General features: G+C 33.6%; 1 protein-coding gene across 2 annotated transcripts in view; it reads right to left on the reverse strand.

Annotated features, from left to right (window-relative positions):
- Window positions 1–12,716: 12,716 nt before the first annotated feature.
- Window positions 12,717–18,469, reverse strand: part of LOC118201138 (importin subunit alpha-3-like) — a 104,206-nt gene continuing 98,453 nt past the window's right edge. For both annotated transcript variants that reach the window (XR_015039103.1, XR_015039102.1), the window contains exon 13: window positions 12,717–13,748. The gene's annotated coding sequence lies outside the window, so the exon portion shown is untranslated. The remainder of the gene's footprint in view (window positions 13,749–18,469) is intronic.

Below are 18,469 nucleotides of genomic sequence, written 5' to 3' on the forward strand. Positions count from 1 at the left end.
TATTTATTTTTTTTCCTGGCCTTTTATTTTTCCTTTCAGGCTTAAAATCTTCCTGTTTTATTTTAATCTCTTTTTTACTCAAAATAATTTCTTAAATTATCTTTGCTCCTTCTTTATGCATTATAATAAGTATATATACATATGAATTTTATTTATTTTTAATTTTTTAGTTATTTTATTTTTCATCCACTATCTTTAGTATGTATTATATACTTTGCCTAAATCACTTTTTATTTACTTATTTATTTTTAAATGAAAAAAAAATTTTTTTTTTATATTTATTTTATTTGTACTTTATTTATTCCTATTACCGTTTTTCCGATATGTTGTATTTACTGTACACTGCTTCGTCTCTGTTTTTGTCTTTTTTTCTCTTTGTCTATCTTTGTGCTGCTAAGCTAGGTATGACTGTTTGTCTGGCTGTCGGGGGTAGACTGCATTTTGCAAATTTAATTTGTGCAGTATAGAAACAGCCTTATGATAAGATCATCCTATTTCTCCCCCCCCTTTTTTTCATTTTCTTAACATTTTTGTCATTTTCTCCATTTTCCCCGCATATTCTTCATTTCAATATTATTATAATTTCACTTATATTTTTCTATAGAGAGTATTTGCTTTTGTTATTCATTTTATTCTTGCTATATACTCATAATCTTTGTAAAATCTAATTTTATTTGTAGCTTTCCTAAGGATGAGAAAATAAGAGCATTATGGGAAGTTAGATTAAAAAGAGAAGGCTTCAAAGCTACAAAATATTCGAAAGTGTGTTCAAAACATTTCAAGCCCGAATGTTTCGACACAGGGAAATTTGGAGGTACTTGGTTAAAGAAAGATGCGCTTCCATCAATTTTTAACTTCCCAAATCATTTGCATAAGGAAGAAAATAAAAGAAAGCCCCCCCCTAAAGAAAGATGTGTTGTAGACCAGACCACTAATAAAAAAACCGGGCAGGTTTTTTTTTTTTTTTAATGTTTTACACTTTAAGTTTTCTAATTAAAGTATATATAATTTCTAAAATTGTCAGCACTTTTGACTTCCATACAAATTATTTCATATTTGTACATTTCCTTAAAATTCTAAATCAACAATATATTTTCTTAAAATTCTAAATCAACAATAATATTGGATTAGTTCAGTAAGTAATCTTTTGTGAAGAAACGAATAGTACATACATCCCTGAATTTATCCGAGGATCCCATATAAATAAGTTTTCACTTGAATTATTCTTTCATTGTAATCCACTACTAATCAGGTTAAACAATCACTTGGTATAAAGCACCATAAATAATTACGTCAATTATAAAATTTTTTAGTCTGTTTATAAAGCATGTCATATCTCCTTTGTTTAGATACTTCTGATAATGCTGTGAAAGGAACAAAACGAAAATGCTTTTTGGGTGATTTCACCGAAGAAGATGTAGCCTCGTCAACAAAGGCAAGAAAACTCCTTAGTGTCGCAAATCAAGTTGCCGAAGCATACAGAAAAAAAAAAAAAAAAAAAAAAAAAAAAAAGGAATTTGCAAAAAAAAAAAAAAAAAAAAAAAACGAACAAGAGACTAAAAAGAAATATTTTATCTCTGAAAGAGGTTTTGAATGAAACAGAAGTCGTTAATTACCGATTCAGCTTCTAAGGTATTAAAGGTAAGTAAACATAATTATACTCTAAATTTATTTTACGTACTTTTTCACTGTCATTTAAAAAAAAAATTTAGTTTTTGCTAAGATAAAATTTTTACTTTTTTAAAAAATCTGTGCTAATACCACTTAAAATAACAATCGAACTAATTTTCTCAAAATTTTTCTAAATTCAAAATTCTCTTTAGCAGCTGGCATATCTATATATAAAATATGCAGAAGTCGTTTGTTCTATTTGCAAATATGTATGCGTGTGACTTCTTCATGAATAAAAATAAGAATTTGAAAGTGAATAAGTATGATTTTGCCCCCTAGCTTTCTCTTCCTGGCTGTGCTGCTGAACTTTTTAGGCGGATAGAAAAGGGAAAGACAAATGAGACTTATCTTCCACAGTTGCGGGCATTTGCCTTAACTTTTAAACTTTTATTCATTAAAAGCTTATAATTATGTCAGGAGAATCTTTAACACCAGCTTGCCTCATCCATCCACTTTAAGAAAGTGGTACCAGGGGGTCGATGGATCCCCTGGATTTACATCCGAGGCTTTTCTCGCACTTTCTGCCAGAGCTGAAGAAGCAAAAAAAGAAAATAAGAAGCTAATCTGTGGCTTATTAATGGATGAAATGACCATAAGATCTCATGTTGAGTGGGATGGCAGTAAATATTTAGGATGTGTAGATTTGGGAAATAACGTTGACGACGATGAAATGCCTGTTGCAAATGAGACTTTGATATTTATGGTCAATGCTTTGAACCAAAACTGGAAAATTCCCATTGCATACTTTCTCATTAATGGATTAAATTCCAATGAAAGAGTAAATGTAATAAAAGATGCCTTAGGCCGATTACACTGTATTGGAATAGACATTGTCTCTCTAACTTTTGATGGTTTGAGTGCCAATGTGAGCACTGTAAATAATTTAGCACAAATAATTTAGAAAATAGTTTTCCACATCCGGTGACAAAAAATATATATATATTCATTTTCGTGGATGCTTCATATATGATCAAATTAATAAGAAACACTTTAGCCAATAAAGGTTCTATTTTTGATGAGAATGTTGAAATGATTAATTGGCAGTATGTAATAGACTTGGTGGAATATCAGGAAAAATGTGGGCTGCATGCTGCCAATAAATTGCGCAGAAGACACATTGAGTGGCAACGCGAAAAAATAAAAGTGAAACTTGCCTCTCAAGTTTTCAGCCTAAGTGTTGCCAATTCCTTAACTTACTTATGTGATGATCTTAAACTTAAGGAATTTCAGGGTTCTGCTGCCACAGTTCACTTTTTAACGATATTTAACATTTTATTTGATATCCATAATTCCAAAAATATATTAAGCAAAGGGTTCAAATCACCACTAAATGCAAACAATTATAATATAATTTTTGACTTTTTAGAACATGCTGCTGCATACATAAGATGTCTTAGAATATCGGCTAATGGGGACCATATCCTTGTAAGCAATAGGAAAATGGGATTTTGGGGCTTTTCAACATCTGCTAAAAGCGTTCAACATTTGTACACTGAATTGTGTCAGGGGCCAAATCCTATAATGAAGTTCCTGTTAACATACAAGGTTTCGGAAGACCATCTCGAAATGTTTTTTAGTGCAATTAGGATGAAAGGTGGACATAAGACTGTTATGCCATCATGAAATTATCACATCTGATAATGCTAATTGTATTATTTTGGATGAGACACATATTTTAAATATTACATCTGCCACGAACAAATATGTGTCTTAACTGAATTACTTTCATCAGGATAGTGATTATGACGATGGTATTTCAGACAGCAGAAATGAATTAGAAATCCACTTATATTCGGATGAGTATCCTCAAAAAGTAAGGGAATACATTTCAGATATAGTGGAATACATTTCTGGATTCATAGTGAGGAAATTATTTAAAAAAATATATTGTGCAAATTGCTTATCAGCTTCAAGAAGGGACTTACACTTCGAAAACGGCTCTTTCATACAAAGGAAAAATATGGGTGGATTAAATCACTCCGGCTGCCAACGTTATAAAACTTTGTAAAAATGGGGAAAGAAATTTCAGAGTAGCGCAAGCTGCAGGAGATTTAGTGAAACGTCATATTATGCATCGACTAATTTTTACAACCCTCCATGAATCTGAATCCCTTTTCACCTCGTTAAATCCACACACTTTAAATTTTTCTCCATTAGAAAACCATAGATTAACTTTAATGAAAGCTATCTTATTTGAATATTTAAAAATCAGATTTTATCATGTGGGAAAACAGATTACTGAAAAACTGCAACTTAAAAGAAATCGTAGCATTAACACCAAAACAACTTTATTTAAAGGTCATTAGTGTACATTTGATCAAATATTAGTTATATGCTTTTGACTCTTTCCCCATTTTTAGTACATTTCATTTCTTGGTTCTGAATTACACTCATGTCCATAAATTAAGGATAATTCGGAGTCACGCGGAAACAGAACTCTAAAATAAATATATCACCTATAAAATCACTACCCACATCCTCAAGAATCATATGCAAATTTCAGGAAGTAGCCAGATGACACCGATGGTATGTCACAATGACGAGAGTGTAAGAGAGTGATATATAAGAAATACAGGCAAAAAAAGTAAAATTGTTCGCAGGCGCTTTATAAGCATTTCAGTGCAATAACCGAATAGTTATGACACAAAGGACGCATATGGATGATTTTTTACGTGGTAGAATTATCGGTCGTCTGGAATGTGGGCGTACCCAACTGGAAGTATCAGACGAACTTGGAATTGCCCAGCGTGTCATCTCCAGGCTTTGGCAACGATTCCAAGATGATGGTAATGTGAGTAGACGCAGCGCCGGATTTAGCATTTTTCCTAGGCGGGGCAAAAATTTAAAATTGCCGCCCTTACCCATTTTTCTTTAAGTTTCTGTAACAAATTTTAGTTTTTTAAATAAACATAGAAATAGGTAGTTTTCGAGATAAAATGTAAAATCCATTTTATAGTAAGAAATTCTTTATCTGCCATTTTTGTTCTAAAAGAAATATACATAACAAATGGTTTAGTTTCTTTACTTATGGCAAAGCATGAGAGAGCTACCTGCCTAAGAGGGAAGATGTCTTCGCTGAGGTCTTTCTAAGAGTAATTGATTCATATGCAAGTTACGCATGAGCGAAACGGCGGAAACACCCATGCAGCCAGCTAATTCGCTTGATTCTAACCCCCACCGAACTACCAGTTTTCAGACTTTACATCTCAGCCACTGGTGGCCGAACATACATACCAAAAGTTACATAATTAAAAACCCGTGCGAACCCTCTTAACGCAGTTACTTCTCCGGTGCACTGAAATAATCAAATTTACATTTTACCTGAAATGGGGATTTTTTTCTTCAATATTTGCAACATTACCTACTCACACTAATAAGTGATGCTAATAGAAAACGATTCAGCACTAAATACTAAAATAGTTCAGCACAGCACAAAAATGGGAATCAGACATTACTAAATAATAAAAAATTTCATTTAAACAAATATAAGCAAATTGCAAATCACTAATACAATGAATTGAATAATTTTGTACCAATTTCTCGATACTAACAGTAACTTTAACCTAGCACGTTAAATATTCATTTCACAATAACGCCTTCATTGTAGCCTACTCAAGAACTCTACTATCGTCCTCACAAAGCCCGATTACAAATTCACGCAAAAGGCTATTTTTGTACTGTAATAATCATTTTCTCTGAAACAAGCAATTTTGCAATATTTGCAACAATAACTAACCAGACCATGGAGGTAAGAAAGAAAGGAGAGCCAACCCCGCACTGCGAGTGAAGCACTGCTCCGAGGGCTTCCGTCTCCAGATGGAGTGTTTTTTTGTTTACATTTAGAACCTCCCTTGACAGCGCACTGATAGTATTTCGACACACGATACTTCCATATAAATCGAAAAACGGGACACCTCCGCATAAAAGAAACATTCATTGTGTGATGGATAATAGCAATTTGTATAGTTATGCTTATGTAAAATGTTATGTTTAAAGAAGATTTTAGCAAAAATGTTACGCTTAAAGAATGAAAAATACCTTATTGTACCTTTAAAATTATATACGTCTTTCGATACCCTTGATTATGCACTCGTAATAAAAATAATCTTTAGTTACAAACAATAGGTTACACAAGTTAGGACAATAGATGAGCTGATTAATTACGTAACTAACTTTCATTAGCTATACATAACAACAATACGGGCTACTGCTGAAAGGAAAAGGTTAGTATTTGTACTTCTTTTCATAATTCTTATTTCAATAATAAGTTTAAGTTCTTACCTAACGCTCTTAAAATATTACGGAATTAAAATTTTACTCTGCGAGCCTTTTGTTCTGAAGATAAATCTATGGCATCGTCATAATTAACTTGATGTACTGTTTGATTTTCTGTTGCGAGACTTGATAAATGCTCCTGGCTCATCGACGATCTCAGATAGTTTTTAATAAGTTTTAATTTGCTAAAACTTCGCTCACAGCTTGCGGATGTAATTGCAAGCATAGAGTAAATCCTCAGGGCAATACAAATATTGTGAAAGGCATCCTGAAAATCATAGATCTTTCAAGAGATGAAAAGCTCTAGCCTTTTTTATGTCGACGAGTAACACTGGGGCTTGTTCTTTAAAAACGGCAAGTTCTTGACAGAACTCAAATGTGTTTAGAGATTTCGCTCATATTTTCGTGCAAGATCTTCTTCTGCAGTTCTTCAGTTGACATATTCAATGTCTCAAGACCATTGATAAATGGAAATTATAATTTAGTGTAATAGGCCTGTTTACCCTCGTTTTAATTTCTGGTAAGATTCGATTAAATACAATTTTCATTGCATTAGAAAGTAGCTGAACACGATGAAATGTTCGTGATTCGTCCTCGCACAATTCATCAAATTCCTTTTTGCGTTTTGTTTTAGAATTGGTTTATTTGTCAGAATAGATTCAACCTCAATTTTTTTTGGCTGCTGCTTTAAATTCTTCTATCCTATATTCCATAGGAATTTCTCTCACTTTTTGCAAAGTTTTAGTCCGACCTTCCATTAATGCGATGGAACGCGCAAGAATAATATCTTCCATTTGAATTTCAGTATCTATTCGATTGATTTCTCGAAGAATATTAGCCCAAATTGTCAGGCTGATAATAAATTCAAAATATTTTACAACATGTTGCAGATATCCTGCTTCGTACTTTGATAGATAATTAATTTTAGAATAGTAATATAGTACTTTGAAAGATAATTAATTTCTTTCAAGGATTTTACTACTTCTGGTAAATTCGTTAAAAGGGCTTTTCACAGCCACATATTTTGACGACCATCTCGTCTGGCTGCTTCCTTTTTGAGTTGGTTTTTGTACCTATTTTCGTAATATCCCACCGAATAGTGAATCCAACAAAAAAGCTAAATATCTTCTGGATAATTCCAAAGAAGTTAACTGCTTCGGGGCAAGACGAGGCAGGAAGCACACAGACAAGATTCAAAGAGTGAGCCAAACATCGCACATATTCGGCCAGCTTATTCATTTATGTAATCCTGGCTTGTACTCCAGGATCTAATATGATCGGTAAGTACCGGCCATGTTAGATCCGTTATCCTTCAAATTGACTACGACATCGTCAATATCCAAACCATCAAGTGTCAGTTTTTCCACATTCCGTTTAGAAATACATTCTCGTATCTTTCCACAAATTTCTATGGAATCACTAAAGCTCTCCTTTATTTCACACACTTCACTTGTAGCTTTATTGCCTCTGATTTTTTTGGTGTCTATGTAATGTATCAATTATTTATTATTATTAATTAATTATTTTTATACATTTACTGTGTTATAAAGAAAGTTATATGTAATTATGATTAGATGCCATTACATGTTATTTATTTGGAAAGTGCAAGTTTTTTTAGTTATATTCAGTATAATATATGCATTGTGATTGAAATAAAATTCCTTGAACTTATAGTTATCTTGGAGTTAATTACAATGAAAAGTTTTTCTTGTATAAAATTTATATTTTACGATACTAAATTCGTCAAGAAGCGTTCTGCATTTGAATCGATCACTGAAATTTTTGTATTTTTAATTTCAGATTATTATTAATTTATTTTGTTCTCTCCAGTTTTGTTTATTTTATTTGTTTAAAATAAAGTGTCCAATTTTAGGGAAATTATTAATTTTGGATGGTGTTTATCGATCTAACCTCTTCTGCAAATTCAACGGCAGCTTCTGCGAAATGGCATCTTTCCAAGTTCGCATTTCGAACTGAGAGAAAAGAAGGGAAAAAAATCGCCAGCCATGGCGATAGTACGCCAAAGTCTGGGTTCAGTTCCATTTCATGCCTAAACTCCTGCAGCTCATTCCTGTGCCGCTTTTTCACCCGGTTTTGAATGGCGATGCTCCGTCTAGTATATAACAAGTCTATGGATTTAATGGCGTTTATTGAGATCCGCCATTGCTTACACTAGTTTTGGCATATTACTCTGTAGTTTCTTAATTGCATGCTCTGCGTTCGCAGACTTTACAGCCAAAGCCGTATCGTCTGCGTAGCAGCCTAGGAAGTGATTTTGGTCAAGATGAGATCTAGGGAAATCAGCTACATAAAGTAAATATATAAAATTGGTCCTAAAATTGATCCCTGTGGGACTCTATTCATAACTTTGGTGCTAGAATTGTCATTGCCGATGGAGACAGTGAACGTCCTATTCGTGATAAAAGACACAATTAGCTGGATTAGATCCCTGTCGAGATGGTATCCTATTAGCTTATAAATTAGCATTATGAATTACCGCTCATGCCAGACGCGATCGAAAGCTTTCGCCACGTCCAGCATGAGGATAGTAACGTTGAGACGATTGTGCAGAGCTTCTCCGCAAAATTCAACCAACCTGACGAGTTGCTTAGTAGTAGCAAGCTTGCTGCGAAATGCGAACTGCTCTGGCGGGAACACTTCCAAGAACGACTTCAGTCTGTTGAAAATTATTCTCTCGTATATTTTGGCAAGCCCTGAGAGTAGACTAATGGGCCTGTACCCCTCAGGTCTGGTGGTATCCTTCCCAGGCTTTGGGAGCAGAATGATCTTCGCATGTTTACATATGTCAAGAAAATAACTAATACTGAGGCATGCGTTTACAATGCTGGTAAACTTGACAATGGCATTCAAAGGGAGGTTTTTGATGGCAACATTATTTACAGCATCATGTCCCGGAGCCTTTTTAGCCTTTAGTTTTTTTAATTAGTTGCTTAATTTCAAAGGGAATAGCAAAGTCAAGTAGCTTTCTCGCTGTCGGTGCATTAAGCCAATCCTTGATGCTATAGCAGATATCGTGCACGAAATTAAGATTTCTTGGAGTTCTATTTGGATGAAATTGCTCTTTCAGGTGATTAGCCAGTACTTGTACTTTATCTTTGTTAGTAATAGCTATCGAGTTGTCAGTTAAAATTGGCCTATTACTACTAGGCTTCCGCTTCACGTTTTTAATGAAAGGCCCATAAGTAGCCATCATTTGGGTCTAAATTAATGATTTTCTCCTCTCACACCTCATTTCTGTATTCATATATTTTCTTTATATTCAGCTTATTTAATTTATTAAGTTCTCTTTTTACCTAGGGGCTCCAAGTAAGCTGCCATCGTTTTCTTAATCTGTTCTGCTCCTTAATGAGCTCACGTATTCTATTAGGGAGTCTGTTATCATAATTGTCTTTAGCAATATAACGGGAGGATTTGTCAATAGCAATTTTAATTTCTTGAGTTAAAAATATCAATAGCCCTGTCAATGCCCTTTTTTGTACTCAACCCATTAATAATGGGCGGATTTTCTTGAAGAAATTCTTGAAACAGATTCCAGTTAGTGATTTTAATGCGTTTTGAGTTAACTTCTTTAGTAATGCCGAGAGTAACTAAAACTGGATTTTGATCCGAGGTGAGCTCGTGTTTGGCATCCATAGTCATGGAAATAGAGGTATTGGAAAGCGGGATGTCTAGAATATCCGTTCTCTGCAGATTGCTCGGCCGATAAGTGTACTCATCAGGGACATTTATTGCAACTGGGTGCTGCATCAGAAAATCATAGAGAATTTTGCCGTTTCTATTTGTACAACGGCAGCCCCATTCAGTATTTTTCGTGTTGATATCTCCAACCATAATAAACTGTTTATCATCTGGGCAGAGACTAGTGAGAATATTATCGGTAAGAATGGTATTTGGCGGGTTATATACCGCATTAAAGTAAACAGTACCATGTCAAGGCAGGTGAACAGCAACAGTAATAATTTCGTGATTATTGCTACAATTCCTCATTAATGAGGCAGGATTGAAGAAGGCTGAGTACATAAATCACGACTCCCCCACCTCTGTGACTCCTTCTATCGCACCTATATACCCGATAATTTGCAATATTTATATTCGTACACGGCGTCGCGTAGGTCTCTGAAATAAGTGCTATGTCCACATCATAATTAATAAAAAAGTTTTGAAGTTCCGTAATTTTATTGGGAATGCCTTATTCCTACACGGCGTCGCGTAGGTCTCTGAAATAAGTGCTATGTCCACATCATACTTAATTAAAAAGTTTTGAAGTTCCGTAATTTTATTGAGAATGCCACAGGCATTCCACACAACTAGTCTAACTGGGGACCTGTTAATGTTGTGTCGGTCCATTATTTAAGTCAGAATTTTGGTTGTCATTATTTATGTTTTGTGCTTGTTTAAGTTGTTGAGAAAGTAAAAAGCCGGAGCTTTTAATTACTGCAACTAAAGCTGCGAGATCTTCGAAAACTTTTTTTGCCTCTTTTATCGTGTCTGTATATATGCCGATAGATGAAGCCTGTGAGTAAGATTTGTTTTCTATAACTCGGTATGTTTTTGGTTTGTCCTTATTTAGTTTTGGAAACTTAACACACCCTCTGAAATCGGAGGTGTGGTCTAGATTGCAGTTGGCACAACGTAGAGGCGTGTCTTTATTTTTGTTAGGACATTCATAGAAGTGGGCTTCTCCACAACGAACACATCTGGGCGTATAGTTACACCCATTTTGAGTTAGTCGCAGACCAGGTTCCTAGGCAGCAGCCTTACCCTGTGTATAACACATGAAATTTAACATAACATTTTCTTTGCTAACATGAGAATGGAGGATTTGGGTGCATGAACATGACGGGTGCTCTAAGTTAATTTCTTGGTGGAGGCAATTGTGTCTATTAGGCATAAGTATGAAAGGCATAACTTGCTAAAGGTGTAGCATGACCCATTTTGAGTGTGGTGGAACCTTTGACATTTATAGCATTATAAGGGGCCCAACCTTCCTCTATATTGTTCAATTTGAATTTTCAATACTGCTGTTGATGTGGCCAATACAGTGTTTTCTTGTTGCACCAGCTGAGACGTGTTTTTCTGGTAAACTGTGGATAGAAGAGGTATAGATCTTCGGCCATTTTTTATGTAATCTCAACTAAGAATCTGGGTGTGCAGAGTTTGGGCGCTATTTATGGGACACCCTGTATGTAAAACTAATATTATTGGTTTCATGAATATTAGAAATATATAGGGCAATATTAAGAATGGCAACATTTATATATTAAATTATGAGAGAAAAGTCAGAAATTACTTTGAGTTACGATTGTTGATTTTAACTTTTAATTGCTGCTGTTCTTCCAAGATATATAATTTATTAGTCAATGTCTAGAAATAAAGGAACACGTCAAAATCTTAAAATTAACATAAAATTTTATATTGTTAAACTATTAATTAATTAAATTATTCATAATTTAAAATGAAACATTTTTTCTGCCTATATAAAAACAGTCATATATTTCATGTTATATGTTACAATAAGGCATTTTTTTGTGTTATTTGATACCATAAAAATCAAAGGAAGATCTTAAAGAAATACTCATCTTTTAAAGAATATCTGTTGCCATGAAAAACCGAAATTGGAGAATGTTGACTTTCACCGGAGAATGTCAACATTCACCAAATACGTCGGTGAAAGATCGAATATTGCATTACATTCTTATACATTCGGACGCTCACCAGTGTATGTCGACAATCACAGATATGCTCTGGTGTAGGTCGAAAAGAGAGGAGCATATGTACACTCTGTCATTGCTAAAGGAAGTGTTCCACAAATAAATGCAGTTGTAAAAGCATGGGCCTCTTGTGCAATTCAAAGTGTCATAATAGTTTACGTTGTTGCAATAAATAAGATTTGAATCACATAATTGAGTAACTTTTTAACTTCTATTATTTTCCTTTCTCATTTTGAATGTACTGTGTGTTTCAAGTTTAATGTTCTTAAGTTCTTATTTTAAGTCTCAAGTGCGTTTTTTTGCAACTGAATTATGGAGAAGAAAATATAATATTCTTATACATTCAACATTCACCATTAGTACATGGTGAATGTTGACATTTACCGGTTTACGTCAGAAATAAGAGTATTTGGAAAATATTTCGGACATACACCAAGTGACTAGGTGAATGTTGACATTCACCGGTGAAAGTCGATATTCTCCAGATTTCAGTGTTTTACCGTAACATATCTACAGTTCTTTTTTTTAAATTTAATTACTGTTAAATATGCAGAAATGTAAATATTTTCAGCTTTATTCAAATAAAAACTGTCTTCATGCCCAATATGTTTGTTAGTAGATTTGTAGGAACAAGCTGTTTTTTAGTTTGCAGTGCTTCCCTGTGAAGTAATTTTTATAATTTAAAATAGTTTTTAGAGCAAATGTTTCTAGATAACCACTGATATTATCATTTACTTTAATTTTTAACATTGCATACAAGGTATAAACATTTACCCTTTGTTTCTGGCCGAAGAACTTATAAAAAAAAATAAAGATCATATTTGTTTGTTTTCAACTCTTGTGTTTGCATTGTACACATCATGTTAAAATGATTTTTTTTATTGCCTATTTAAATGTAATATGATGCTTCAGCAAAAACTGTTTCTTTACACTGCAATTTTAGGCAAACATCTTGCATTTTAATGTTGTTTTCAATTAAATAAAAGACATGCTTGATAAAATATTTCACATCTTATAAAAAAAAAAAAACTCCAAAAATATCATTTAGTTATATATTTATTATTTTGCACAATATATTACTTCGAGTTACAATCAAATGTCTCAATTTGGTTAAGTAAATACACAGCTTTGACTCAAAAGCATAAGAGTCTGGTTATAATTAATCTATTACATACACAACTTAGAATACAACTGTAAATACAAACAACATATCTATGTACACAGCCGTTTCAACATGAAATAATTTATTAAAAATGCACACTCATACATAAAATAGTCTAACAAAAATGAATGTATCATTAACAATAATAAAATCTCAAAGTACCATGTATTTTCACATTTTATAACTCTTGCAGAAAGCATGGAATAACATTTATAATTTTAAAACTCAACTAGAAAATTTTTTCATTCATGATTTATTACCTTTCCACTGAACACATTATTACCTTTCCACTGAACAACAGATAGCAAAAGGATTAACTCAACCAGGAATCGTAGATTTTTTAAAGTTTTACACAACCAGGGTTGCCACTCAAACAGGAGAATGAAATTCCCTGACTTTTCCAGGTTTTCCAGGTGTGTTTCAAGAAAATTCCAATCTATCCGCGTAATGTACGTTGGGTATGCTAAGAGGTAAATTAATTATGGTATTACTTGTATTGTGTAGCAAATTCACTTAATTATTCAATAAATCCCAGAGGACATTTATTCTTAATTATTCTTGGTATACTTTGTTTGATAATTTTGTTTAGTTTTCCACTTAAGAAACTTAATAAAATTTAAGATATATATATTTAATAACAAATGTATGTTTTATTTAATTATTACTCATGATCATCACCAGTTCAACACGAGGCTAATCCGGTCCTTATAAATCACAATGCAATGCTAAATAGTTAGGTTAGATTTTAGGTAAATTTAATTTGCGTGAGATATGTTCTTAAAAGGCACCTTAACACTTGAAAACACAAATATAATTATAATAGTTGTTGTTTTCTCCACTGAAGATTGAGATTAGAATCCTCCCAATCTGGAATAAAGTAAGGCTTTTTTTTTGCAGACATTCTGGAGCTAAACGAAAGAAAGAAATCTATTTTAATAAACTGAGGTATTTTATGTTTATTTCGCAGCATACATAAGGAAAAAATATGTGCATTAAATTTCGTGATGGTATGTCATCATACTGCTATAATTAATTTCAGGATTATGCCAGAGAAAATTTCCTGAAATTTGGAAATATTATTTGCTAATAATAAATAAATTTAGAGGGAAGAAGCAACATTAAATTATATGAATAACATAAAAATAATTACTTAAAAATTGAATTAGAATAATCAACGATATTTTAGCGAATATAGTTATATTACATGGCTAGCCTAGATGACTGATTACTATTTTTTTTATTTTACTGCAAAATGGCAAGGCATTTATTTAAAAAAAAAGGTTTAAAAAGATTTTGCGGTAAAATTCTAGTATACGGTAAGGCTTTGGCATGATTTTGAAAATTGTCGCCAAGACCAAAATGACCCGTTTACTGCGCATCAAGATGTCGCCAAATCCCATTATTATTCTAACCAAAGAACGTCTATGTAAAGAAGAAAAGGTTCCATACAAGTAAATGCTATTACGCCGCTAGAATGCGGAGGGAAAATTTGCCAGGGGATTTGGCGACGGAACCTGGCGGCCAGAATTTCCCTCTCCGCGATGTGTACAGGAAATTGAGAAACGCGTGTTAAGAAGAAACGCTCTTTCACAAAAAGAAAACTACGAAAATCCGTTTTTAAATTATTGCGAAAAATCCAAGAAGAAACGTTTTATCAAAGGACGTTTCTTCTTGGATTTTTCGCAATAATTTTAAAAACGGATTTTCGTAGTTTTTTTTTTCCCTGAAAATAACTAATCCATGAATTAATTTACTTGTGCCAAAAAATATTTTCTTTTCCTTTACAGTTTAACCACTTGCACTAAGACTAAACTTCACGGTTGCGGTGCCGTGCGCTACAATATAACAAGCGGTAAAGGTGTCTCATTTATGCCGCTCCGCATCTGAGAGTGCAATCCAGAGCTGTAACTCGAGAAATAAACAATCCTGTTATTAAGGCACAATAACACGCCGAATAAATACTAATTCAGAAGTCAAACAACAAAAATCAGCGTTATACCTACAAAATTTTCACAGGACTAGTTTCGATGGTTTTACCGAACCATCATCTTCAGCTGCAAAACCGCAAATGAACAAGATAGGAAATAATGATTAGATAAGATAAGAAAGCCTGGACAAGAATAAGCAAATGGCGCCATCTGTTGGCGAAACTAGAACTAAAACATAATTTCTCTAAAAGCCGAAGGCAAATTTGGACTGGAATTAGGATCGTTAACTAGAACAGAAAGATTTTTATGAATGTGAAATGCCTCTAGAAAATCCACTTCTCCATTGGAAGATGTTTTTTGAATAATTTTGGCAGCAGAAAAATTGAAAGTGTGATTTTCGGACCAACAATGTTGAGCAACAGAAGACCTCTGTGTTTCCTTTTTTCTAACATATGCCTCATGTTCTTTGACGCGAAATTTTAAGGCTCTCTTAGTTTGGCCAATGTAAATTAAACCACACTGGCAAGGAATCCTATAAATACCCCAGGAATTCATATCCAGAATGGGGTCCTTGAGTATAGAAGTTGGAATTTTATTGATGGGAGAAAAAACAACCCGAAAGTTAAATTTCTGCAAAATATGTGCAACTTTATAGCTAATTGATGGAAAGAAGGGAATGACAACAGAATTTTTATAATCTCCTAAAATAAGAGTGTGGCTTTTAGCGTGTTGAGATGAGAATTTTTTAACTGCTTGATTAATAATGTTGGGTGAAAAGCCCCTGTCAATAGCTATTGCTTTTAAATAATTTAGTTCTTCATCAAGGGCTAGTTTGGAGGAGCAAACTTGAAGAGCACGGAAAACATAGGAATAAAATGAAGCTAACTTTTGTTTAGTCGGATGACATGATTTAAAGTGTGGTGGAAGGCAAACCGATGAAGGTTTACGGTAAACTGTAGTACTGAAGTTGGATGTGTTACGTGTGACCAGAATGTCGAGAAACGGAAGAGAATTGCAAGTCTCAAGTTCAAAAGTGAACTGAATAGCAGGATCAATAGAATTCATTGTTGAAAGAACTTTATTTAAATCATCTTTATTACCTTCAAACAGGGTAAAAGTATCGTCTACGTAGCGGAACCATGCCGGGAAGTTTAAAGTTTCAAACAATTTTGATTCATAATAATGCATGTAGATATCAGCCAGGATGGGACTGAGGGGACTTCCCATGGCTAATCCCTCAGTTTGCTTGTAATATTTATTTTGGAAAACAAAATGTGTTTGTTTCAAACAGAGTTGAGTGAGAGAAATTAGCTCATCAATTTCGATGCAAGAGAAATGAAATTCGCGAAGTCTGGTTTCTAGACATCTTAATGCACCCTCCACTGGGACATTGGTGAATAATGATTTTACATCAAAAGAAACCATGACTAAATTACTAGGAGAAATGTTTTTAACCTTTTTTACAAACTCTATTGAATTTTTTATGGTGTAAATGTTATTGTCTAATAGAGTGGAAAATCTAGAAACTAAATATTTAGCTAAAGGATACGAGGCAGTACCTAAATTTGATACAATAGGGCGGAAAGGAATACCACTTTTATGAATTTTGGGAAGAGCATATAATCTGGCACAATTCACAACAGATGGGATAAGCGAATGTTTTAAGTTGCTTGAAATGATTTGCGAAGATTTGATCGCAGTTTTTATTTTGGATAAGTCCGAAGGTGAAGGATCTTTAGGGATCGGATTGATCAAGCCAATAGTTAATATTTCTAATGTTAGTCTTTCAGAAGAACAAGAGAGAATTCTAAAATATAATTTTAACTTCTCACAAACCTGTAAACCCTCGATTCCAAAGATTTTGGCTCCTATCGAAAAAGCTTTCAAGTTCAGTAAAGTTTCAGATTCACAGAAAGAAATGATTAGGCATCTTATCGCTCATAATGTGAAATTCAATAATAAACCTTTGAAACCAAATCTAACTGCGAGAGAAAGAGCTACAATGCGCGAAATTCATTCTAACCCGGATATTATCATTTCAAAGGCCGACAAAGGTGGCCAGATAGTCGTCATGGATAAGAACACTTACATCGATGGTGTCACTAAACTCTTAAACGAAGGACCATATAATCCGATCCCTAAAGATCCTTCACCTTCGGACTTACCCAAAATAAAAACTGCGATCAAATCTTCGCAAATCATTTCAAGCAACTTAAAACATTCGCTTATCCCATCTGTTGCGAATTGAGCCAGATTATATGCTCATCCCAAAATTCATAAAAGTGGTATTCCTTTCCGCCTTATTGTATCAAATTTAGGTACTGCCTCGTATCCTTTAGCTAAATATTTAGTTTCTAGATTTTCCACTCTATTAGACAATAACATTTACACCATAAAAAATTCAATAGAGTTTGTAAAAAAGGTTAAAAACATTTCTCCTAGTAATTTAGTCATGGTTTCTTTTGATGTAAAATCATTATTCACCAATGTCCCAGTGGAGGGTGCATTAAGATGTCTAGAAACCAGACTTCGCGAATTTCATTTCTCTTGCATTGAAATTGATGAGCTAATTTCTCTCACTCAACTCTGTTTGAAACAAACACATTTTGTTTTCCAAAATAAATATTACAAGCAAACTGAGGGATTAGCCATGGGAAGTCCCCTCAGTCCCATCCTGGCTGATATCTACATGCATTATTATGAATCAAAATTGTTTGAAACTTTAAACTTCCCGGCATGGTTCCGCTACGTAGACGATACTTTTACCCTGTTTGAAGGTAATAAAGATGATTTAAATAAAGTTCTTTCAACAATGAATTCTATTGATCCTGCTATTCAGTTCACTTTTGAACTTGAGACTTGCAATTCTCTTCCGTTTCTCGACATTCTGGTCACACGTAACACATCCAACTTCAGTACTACAGTTTACCGTAAACCTTCATCGGTTTGCCTTCCACCACACTTTAAATCATGTCATCCGACTAAACAAAAGTTAGCTTCATTTTATTCCTATGTTTTCCGTGCTCTTCAAGTTTGCTCCTCCAAACTAGCCCTTGATGAAGAACTAAATTATTTAAAAGCAATAGCTATTGACAGGGGCTTTTCACCCAACATTATTAATCAAGCAGTTAAAAAATTCTCATCTCAACACACTAAAAGCCACACTCTTATTTTAGGAGATTATAAAAATTCTGTTGTCATTCCCTTCTTTCCATCAATTAGCTATAAAGTTGCACATATTTTGCAGAAATTTAACTTTTGGGTTGTTTTTTCTCCCATCAATAAAATTCCAACTTCTATACTCAAGGACCCCATTCCGGATATGAATTCCTGGGGTATTTATAGGATTCCTTGCCAGTGTGGTTTGATTTACATTGGCCAAACTAAGAGAGCCTTAAAATTTCGCGTCAAAGAACATGAGGCATATGTTAGAAAAAAGGAAACACAGAGGTCTTCTGTTGCTCAACGTTGTTGGTCCGAAAATCACACTTTCAATTTTTCTGCTGCCAAAATTATTCAAAAAAACATCTTCCATTGGAGAACTGGATTTTCTAGAGGCATTTCACATTCATAAAAATCTTTCTGTTCTAGTTAACGATCCTAATTCCAATCCAAATTTGCCTTCGGCTTTTAGAGAAATTATGTTTTAGTTCTGGTTTCGCCAACAGATGGCGCCACTTGCTTATTCTTGTCCAGGCTTC

Source organism: Stegodyphus dumicola, chromosome X2, assembly GCF_044657685.1.
Source record: "Stegodyphus dumicola isolate Sdum_Otavi_A_Nest chromosome X2, ASM4465768v1".
In the NCBI taxonomy this organism is placed as follows: domain Eukaryota; kingdom Metazoa; phylum Arthropoda; class Arachnida; order Araneae; family Eresidae; genus Stegodyphus; species Stegodyphus dumicola.